This window comes from Myotis lucifugus, unplaced genomic scaffold, assembly GCF_000147115.1.
Source record: "Myotis lucifugus unplaced genomic scaffold, Myoluc2.0 scaffold_4, whole genome shotgun sequence".
NCBI lineage: Eukaryota > Metazoa > Chordata > Mammalia > Chiroptera > Vespertilionidae > Myotis > Myotis lucifugus.
In genome coordinates this window covers 21,765,745-21,775,744 of record NW_005871052.1, presented here as the reverse complement: position 1 = coordinate 21,775,744, position 10,000 = coordinate 21,765,745, and positions in this window count along the sequence as shown.

Below are 10,000 nucleotides of genomic sequence, written 5' to 3'. Positions count from 1 at the left end.
TTGTTTAGCTTCTATATTTGCAACATAGTTGCTTAGAGTTGCAGCTGAGAGGCCGGCAAGTCAGGCGGGGAACGTTGGAGTCCGCCGTCACTGGAGCAAGCAAGCCTTCCTGTTTGCTTCAGCGCATGCCTGCCGGCCTCCATCTTGGCTGACAGTTAATTTGCATAAGGATATGCTGATTAGCCAATGGGAAGGGTAGCAGTCGTATGCTAATTACCATGTTTCTCTTTTATTAGTGTAGATATATATATATATTCCTGGAGAACTTTAAGGAAAAAATCAACAGCAATACACATCACTGGATAGATGTTCTAAACAAACAAAAAAAAATCAATAAGGAAACAGCCAACCTAAATGACACACTAGATCAGATGGAACTAACTGACATTTTCAGAACATTTCCTAAAGATATAGAATATATATTCTTCTCAAGTGCACATATGACATTTTCAAAGATAGACCACATGTTAGGATACAAAAAAAGTCTCTACAACTCCAAGAGCACTGAAACCATATCAAGCATCTTCTTGAATCACAATAGCATGAAATTAGAAATCAATGACAATAAAAACACTAAAAAACATTCAAATACACAGAGGCTAAATAGTATATTATTAAACAATGAATGGGCTACAAATGAGATAAGAAAGGAATAAAAAACTACCTGGAAACAAATGGAAATGAACACATGACAGTGTAAAATCAATGGGACACAGTGCAATAAGGCCTGGAAGGGTATTTCATAGCATTACAGGCCTACAAAAAACAAACAAACAAACAAACAAAAATCCAACAAACAAAAAAAAAACCACAAACAAAAAAAAATAAAAAAAATAAACTTTTTATAAATTATCTAACCCAACCGAATTAGAAAGAGAACAAGACAAGACCAGAGTAAGTAGAAGGAAAGAAATAATAAAGATCAGAGGGGAATAAAAGTCCTAGAGACCAAAAACACAATATAAAAAAATCAATAAAATCAAGAAATGGTTTTTTGAAAAGATAAACAACATTCATTAACCATTAGCCAGACTTATCAAGAAACAAAAAGAGAGGACTTAAATAAAATCAGAAATGAAAGAGGTAAAGTAACAACTGACCCCACAGACATATAAATGATTGTTAAAAAGTACTATGAAACAATATATTTCACAAACTGGACAACCTGGATGAAATGGACATATTCCTACAAAAATACAATCTTTCCAAACTCAAAATCAGAAAGAATCTGAAAAACTGAATAGGCCAATACCTATTGATGAAATTGAAGCAATAATCACAAACTCACAGCAAACAAAAGTCCTGGTGCAGATGGCTTCACAAGGGAGTTTTATTAAGCATACAAAGAGGAACACCTATTCTCCTCAAGCTATTCCAAAAAAAATCAAGAGGAAGGAATACTTCCAAGCTCTTTTAACGAGGCCACCATTACTCTAACTCCAAAACTAGATAATGATACTACAAACAAATGACAAGTGCTGGCGAGGATGTGGAGAAAAAGGAACCCTTATGCACTGCTGGTGTGAATGCAGACTGGTGCAGTCACTGTGGAAAACAGCATGGAGTGTCCTCAAAAACTCAGAAATGGAAATCCCATTTGACCCAGTAATTCTACTTATAGAAATATATTCCAAGAAATCAGAAACACCAGTCAGAAAGGATATATGCACCTCTATGTTCATAGGAGCACAATTTACAATAGCTAAGATTTGGAAACAGACTAAGTGCTCATCAGCAGATAAGTGAATTAAAAAACTGTGGTACATCTACACAATGGAATACTACACTGCTGTAGAAAAGAAAAAACTCTTACCATTTGCAACAGCATGGATGGAACTGGAGAGCATTATACTAATCTAAATAAGGCAGTTGGAGAAAGACAAATATCACATAATCTCACTCATTTGTGGAGTATAATGAACAACATAAACTGATGAACAAAAATAGACCCAGAGATATAGAAACATAAAACAGACTGTCCAATCTCAGAGAGAAGGCAGAGAAGGATGGATTGGGGTAAGAGATCAACCAAAGGACTTGTATGCATGCATATAAGCATAAGCAATGGACACAGACAGTAGGGGGGTGAGGGCATGTGCTGGGGGGGGTGGGAGCGGCCGGGGAGAGGTCAATGGGGAAAAAAGGAGACATAGATGGAGGGAATGAGGAGGTCATCTGAGGCATAGGAACCAGAAGTTTTAAATTTGAGGAACTGCAAGAGGGCCAAAGAGCATGTAAAGAGAAAAAGGGAATTTGTTATAAAGTGAGGTTTCAAGAATATTTATTATGTTTTCTGATAATGAAATTTGTACCAGTTCATATGAATATGTCTTTGTCATTTCTGTCTCTCTCTCTCTCTCTCTCTCTCTCTCTCTCTCTCTCTCTCTATATATATATATATATATATATATATATATATATATATATTCATGTATTTTCTTTTACACAATTAGGACCATACTGTATATAGAGCATTGTATCATGGTTCTGTTTTTTCAATTAAGTCTGTAAGTTGAATATTTTTCCTAAATTATTAAATCTTCTTTAAAAATAAAATAAAATAAAACAGTTTGCACATGTGAAAAAAAAGACACAACAAAGAAAATTACAGGCCAGTATCACTGATAAATATAGATACTAAAATCCTAAGCAAAATATTAGCAACTTGGATCCAGCAATACATTAAAAAGATCATACACCATGACCAAGTGGGATTTATTATGCAGATGCAAAGTTAGTACAATATTCACAAATCTATAAATGTGATACAGCACATAAACAGATGGGAAGAAAAAATCAAATTATTATATCAATTGATGCAGAAAAAGCATTTGACAAAATGTAACAGCCATTTTTGATAAAAACTCTCAGCAAAGTGGGATTAGAGGGATCATAGCTCAATATGATAAAAGCCATGTATGAAAAAAACTACAGCCAACATCACACTGAAGGGGTAAAACTAAATGCATTTCTCCTAAAACAGGAACAAGACAGTGAAAGTTCACTTTCACTACTCTTATTCAATACTAGTAGCCCGGTGCACAAAATTCATGCACTGGGGTGGGGGGGGCCTCAGTCTGGCCTTCACCGTCTCCAATCCGGGACTCCTCAGGGAATGTCCAACTGCCTGCTTGTGCCCACACTTTTAACAGATAACAGCTCCATTGTTGTTTCTTTCTTATGCTTAAAACCATTGGAATTAGTAGGTATTCAAAGTGTGTATACATTTTGGGGGGACACCCTGTATATCTCTAGTCAGCAGTGAAAGAAACCAACAGCAGATTTGGAACCCCCAGACAGGGAACCTCGCTCACTCCCCACATGTCTCCCCACTTCACTTTCCAACTTCGTGGGCAGCAGGAGAATCAACGTTTTCTCTCATTAATTTGGAAAAGCACGTCCTGTCACCCGCTGCCCGGCAGGAGTGAGCTAGGCCCCAAGCAAGCGAGGCTCAGTCAGGGCAGCCTTCACTCATGGGTGCTGGCACCCAAAGTGCACATTCCTCCTCTACAGTCGCCCCGACTATCCCACTGTTTCACTGAAAGGACAGAATTCCTCTCTGCCTCTATGTTCTTGATCTTGAACGCTGACCAAAGGCACCTCAGCGAGGGCCGCCCGCGCCCACCAGGTGTGTCTGTCTGCATCTGCTCCCGCCTCAGCACCTGCATTAACCCGCTAGAGGTGATCTTGTAGCTGCACTGGCCTCCATGGGAACAGAGCATCAACACTCCGACCTCTCACTGTCATCTCACAGGCGCCCACCCTCAGCACCCAGAACACCCAGACACTCTCCAAAGGATGTGAGCGCATCAGAGGGGATGTGTGCACATCCTGTGGGGGTGTTAGGCATGCTGGGTTGATGGAAGTGCGGTGGAGAGGCGGGGGGAACTTGTGCACGCCTTGGTTTGCAACTGTTGCAGGCGTGGGAGGGTGACAGTGTGCTGGGGGATGTTCGCACGCCGGGGGGGGGGTGTGCACACCAGAGGCCTCTGGCTTTGCAGATCCGCAAACCCCCATGGTGCGGCCAGGAGGACGTCAGTCTGGCCTGCCATGGTGGCTGTCCCTGCGATCCTGCACCTTCTGGGCCAGGAGGCGGATCTTGCTCAGTCACTCCTGGGTGCTGATGGCCTGCAGGCACTACTTCAGCTCAGCCTGCAGGCTCTGCTTGGCGTGCTCACAGCTGTCACCACCACCATGTGGGGAGTACAGGCCGCCCTCCGCCGGCCTGCCTCCCCTGTCCAGAGGCTCTCTGTGCTGCTCACCTGCCCAGAGTGACTGGGGCTGGGAGGAAGCCAGGCGTCCTGCCCTGCCTAACCCCAGCCGATCCACCCCTGTGCGAGCTGCCACCCCGCTGGGAAGGGTCACGGATCCGGGTCCCAGGACCGCAGACAGCCTCAAGCACTGCCCCCCGCCCGGCAGGGTCACAGATCCATGTCTTGGTCCCGTGGACAGCCTCAAGCACTGCCCCCCACCTGGCAGGGTCACAGATCCGGGTCCCCGGACCACGGACAGCCTCAAGTGCTGCCGTCCCACCCGCCAGGTCACGGATCCGCGTCCCAGGACCACGGACAGCCTCAAGCACTGCCCCCGCCCGGCAGGGTCACAGATCCGGTCCTGGACTGTGGACAGCCTTGCCCGCTGCCGCCCGCCTTCAGTATGCAAATTAGCCACCATCTTGTTGCTTCAGGGTGGTGGTCCCCACTGGGGTGCCTGGCCAGCCTGGATGAGGGGATGATGGCTGTTTGCAGCTGGTCGCACCCCCTTCAGGGTGGGGGTCCCCATTGGAGTGCCTGGCCAGTCTGGGTGAGGGGCTGAGGGCTGTTTTCAGGCTGGCGGGTGACTGAAGCTCCCAACCTCTCCTTTTTTTCTTCTTTTTTTTTTTATTCTGGGAATTATTTACCTTCTATGGCTGTCACTGGAGCTGAGAGCCGGCTTTAGCTCTGAGGCTCGGCTCTAGCTCTGAGACCTCGGCTGCTGAAAGCAGGTATCTGGGTTTGTTCTATAATTGAAACACTGTTTTGATCCTGCTGGCTGAAGCCCGGCTGGCTGAAAGCAGGTTTCTGGGGATTGTTTACCTTCTATAATTGCAACATAGTTGCTTAGAGTGCAAGCTCAGAGCCCAGCAGCGGCAGACGGGGAACCTTGGCTTCCTCCATCACTGGAGCAAGCAAGCCTCCTGTTCGCTTCAGTTGCCTGGCTGCCGGCCGCCATCTTGGTTGGCAGTTAATTTGCATATCGCCCTGATCAGCCGATGGGAAGCGTGTTGGAGGTACGGTTAATTACCATGTTTGTCTATTATTAGATAGGATAGTACTAGCAGTGCTAACCATAGCAATCAGACAAGAAGAAAAAATAAATGGCTTCCAAATTGGAAAGGAGGAATTCAAACTGTAATTATTCACAGATGACATGACATTGTACATATAAAACCCTAAAGACTCCACCAAAAAACTACTAGATTTAATAAATGAATTTGGCAATGTAGCAGGGTACAAAATTAACACCCAAAAATCAATGACATTTTCATACACTGGTAATGAACTCTCAGAAAGAGAAACTAAAAAAAATAATAATAATAAAATAAATCCCATTTATCATTGCAACAAAAAATTTAGGATACTTCGGCATAAACTTAACTAAGGAGGTAAAAGACCTGTACTTGAAAAACTACATGATGTTGGAAAAAGAGACAGAGGAAAATATAAACAAGTGGGAAAATATACCATGTTCATGGATTAGTAGAATTAACATCATGAAAATGTCCATATTTCCCAAAGCAATCTACAGATTCAATGCAATCCATATTAAAATACCACTGGCATATTTCACAGACCTAAAACAAATACTCTAAAAATTTATATGGAATCAAATAAGACCCCAAATAGCTGTAGAAATCTTAAGAAAGAAGAACAAAGTTGGAGGAATCACAGTACCATACACCAAGTTATACTACAAAGCCACTGTACTCAAAACAGCCTGGTACTGGTACAAGAGCAGGCATATAGGTCAATGGAATGAAACAGAGAATCCAGAAATTGACCAAAGCCATTATGCTCAATTAATATTTGACAAAGGGGGCAAGAGTATACAATGGAGTAAAGACACTTTTTTCAATAAATGGTGCTGGGAAAATTGGACAGATACATGAAAAAAATGAAACTAGACCACCAACTTAACTAAGCACAAGAATAAACCAAAAATAAATAAAAGACTTAAATGTAAGTTGTGAAATCATTAAGCTCTTGGAAGAAACCATAGGCAGCAAAAGACATCTAACATAGTAATATGTTTACTGATATATCTCCAAGGGGTAAAGGAAACTAAGGAGAAAATAAACAAATAGGACTACATTAAACACACACACACACACACACACACACACACACACACACACACAAACTGCACAGCAAAAGAAACCATAAACAAAATGAAAAGAGAGCCCATTGCATGGGAGATCATATTTGCCAATGATACATCTAATAAGGTGTTAATTCCCAAAATATATAAGGAACTCATACAATTTAGCAAAAGGAAGACAAACAATACAATTAAAAAATGGACAAAGGAACAATATAGATACTTCTCCAAAGTGGACATACAGAAGGCCAAGAGACATATGGGAAAATGTTCAAAGGCTCTAATCATTAGAGAGATGCAAATTAAAACAATAAGGAGATATCACATAACAACTATCAGAATGTTATCATCAACAAACAACAAACCTTGGAAAGGATGTGGAGAAAAGGGAATCCTAGCACACTGCTAGTGGTAATATAGACTGCTGCAGCCATTATGGGATACAGTATGGAATTTCCTCAAAAAATTAAACATGGAATTGCCATTTGACCCAGTATCCCACATCTAGGAATATAAACTGAGTGGCCAGATTATTATGACCACCTGACATTTGTAGGCAAATTAACCATACACTGCATCGTATGGGATATGGAAGCTGAAGGCCTGTTCGAACACCTTTGCTGTCTGCAGTTACCAAGATAAAATGTCTCCAATTCTCACAGGAACACAAGGATTGGACAGTCGAGCATTGAAAAAAAGTCATGTGGTCCGATGAATCACATTTCCAATTGCATCATGCAGATGGCAGAGTGAGAATTTGGTGGAAACAGCATGAAAGCATGCACCCCACATGCATGAGTACAACCGTTATGGTTTGGGGCATGTTTTCCTGGCATGATTTGGGCCCTTTAATTCGTGTGATGTGAAAGGCCATGGCCAACGTAGCTTTTGGGTTCAAAGGCTTGGAGAAAGAGCTGACGCACAAATTGACACACAAGACTAAATATTAATTTTGAAATTATGAGGGGAAGCCAGGGGAAGACTTGACTGGAGAAGTCAAGTTTCACTGAGTCTCCATTCCCATCTGCTTTTATTTACTGGAATACACAATTGCCTTTTAGGAATGCAAACAGACATATCAATGGTAATGTTTAGTAAACAGTAAGATTGTCAGGTTTTGGGGGAGTTTGCTTTAGGCCATTGAGTCAGCAGTAGGTAATAAAATGTAAATATTCACCCTGTGAATATCAAAAGGAGTCCAGGCCAGCCTTCTGCTGGACTCCTTACATTTATATTAATTACTATTGATCTTGGTTTCCAGCAGTGTGGAACAACGTCTGAATAGCACAACATACCTAAGTATCATTGCTGATCAAATTCATCCTATCATGTTAATGGTGTATCCCAATGGAGATGGCTTCTTCCAACAAGACAATGTGCCATGCCACGGTGCTCGTATTGTGCAGGAGTGGTTTCCAGAACATGAGGGAGACTTTACCTTGCTTATGTGGCCCCCACAATCACCAGATCTCAATCCAATTGAGCATTTGTGGGATGAAGTTAAAAGGGCCATCAGGCAGCCGGTTCCACAACGATCAAATCTCACAAAACTGGACAGTGCTATTCATCAGGCATGGTGTCAGATTCCTCGCATCACCTTTCAACATCTCGTGGAGTCAATGCCAAGAAGAATCGCCGCAGTATTGAAGGCAAAAGGTGGCCCAACGAAGTACTGATGGGGTAGTCATAATAATTTGGCCACTCAGTGTATATTAAGCAACCAGAAACAACAATCAGAAAGAATATATGCACCCCTATCTTCATAGCAGCACAATTTACAATAGCTAAGATTTAGGAACAGCCCACTCAGCATATGAGTAGATAAAAAAGCTGTGATACATTAACATGATGGAACTCTATGCAGCAGTAAAAAAGAAAAAAGAAGAAATCTTACCATTTGCAACAAAACAGCCTGGTACTGGTACAAGAGCAGGCATATAGGTCAATGGAATGAAACAGAGAATTCAGAAATCGACCAAAGCCATTATGCTCAATTAATATTTGACAAAGGGGGCAAGAGTATACAATGGAGTAAAGACACTTTTTTCAATAAATGGTGCTGGGAAAATTGGACAGATACATGATCATGCATGGAACTGGAGAGCATTATGCTAAGCGAAATAAGCCAGTCAGAGAAAGATAAATATCACATGATCTCACTCATTTTGTGGAATATAATGACCAAGATAAACTGATGAACAAAAATAGATACAGAGACAGAGAAGCATCAAACAGACTGTCAAACTTCAAAGGGAAGGCAGTGGAGCGGGGGTGGTAAGAGATCAACCAAAGGACTTGTATGCATGCATATAAGCATAACCAATGAACATAGACACTAGGGGGGTTAGGGCATGTGCTAGTGGGTTGGGGGTGGCCAGGGAGAGGTCAGTGGGGGGGGGGGGAAGAAACATATGTAATACCTTAAACAATAAAGAATTTTAAAAGATATGTTTTTCCCTTAAAAAAAAAAGAAAATGTCCTCTGATATTTGCAATTTAAATCATAGTGTGAGTGGAGGAGAAAGCTGTGGTATATTAACATGATGGAATTATATGCAGCAGTAAAGAAAAAAAAAGAACTCTTACCATTTGCAACAGCATGCATGGACCTGGAGAGCATTATGCTAAGTGAAATAAATGAGTCAGAGAAAGATAAATATCACATGATCTCACTCATTTGTGGAATATAATGAACAACATAAACTGATGAACTAAAATATATCCAGAGACATAGAAGCATCGAACAGACCATTGAGCCTCAGAAGTGGTGGTAAGAAATTAACCAACGGACTCGAATGCGTGCATATAAGCATAATCAAAGGACACAGACAATAGGGAGGGGCAAGGACATGTGCTGGGGGGGAGCAGGAGAGAATGTCGGAAAAAGGAGGCATATGTAATAGTTTCAACAATAAAGAATTTAAAAAAACACAACAACAGCAAGAAAAAAATAAACTGATGAACAAAATAAATCCAGAGACATAGAAGTATGCAACAGACTGAAAAATTTCAGAAGGAAGGTGGGTGTGGGGGATGGGGAGTGATTAACTGGGGAACTTATATGCATGGACACAGACATTAGAGTGGTGAAGGCCTGGGAGGGGAAGTTTGGGGTGGAGGGGGTCAATGAGAAAAATAAACAAACAAAGGGGATATTTGTAATACTTTAAACAATAAAGATAAATTTAGAAAAAGAATTAATGACAAATAAGAAATTCTCAAAGCAGCCAGGGAAAAGAAGTGACCTATAAAAGAAAACCCATCAGACTTTCATCTGACTTCTCAGCAGAAACTCCACAAGCCAGAAGAGAGTAGAACCAAATGTCTGAAAGAGAATAATTAATTACCAGCACAATTATCCTTTAAATATGAAGGAGAAATAAAGACATTTCCATACATGCAGAAGCTGAGGGATTTTGCCACCAGAAAACTTCCATTGAAGGAAATACACAAGGGAGTTATTCTACATGAAATAAAGAACATCAGGTCACACTACAAGTAAAATAACCAAAAACCTTACAACATAAACAGAGATAATTTGTGACAACAAAAACATAAAAGGGAAGGAGGTAAAGGTCTGAACTTGCAAAGGAAGATGAAGATCAAATGCACTAAAAAATAAAACACCTATGGTATATATGTAA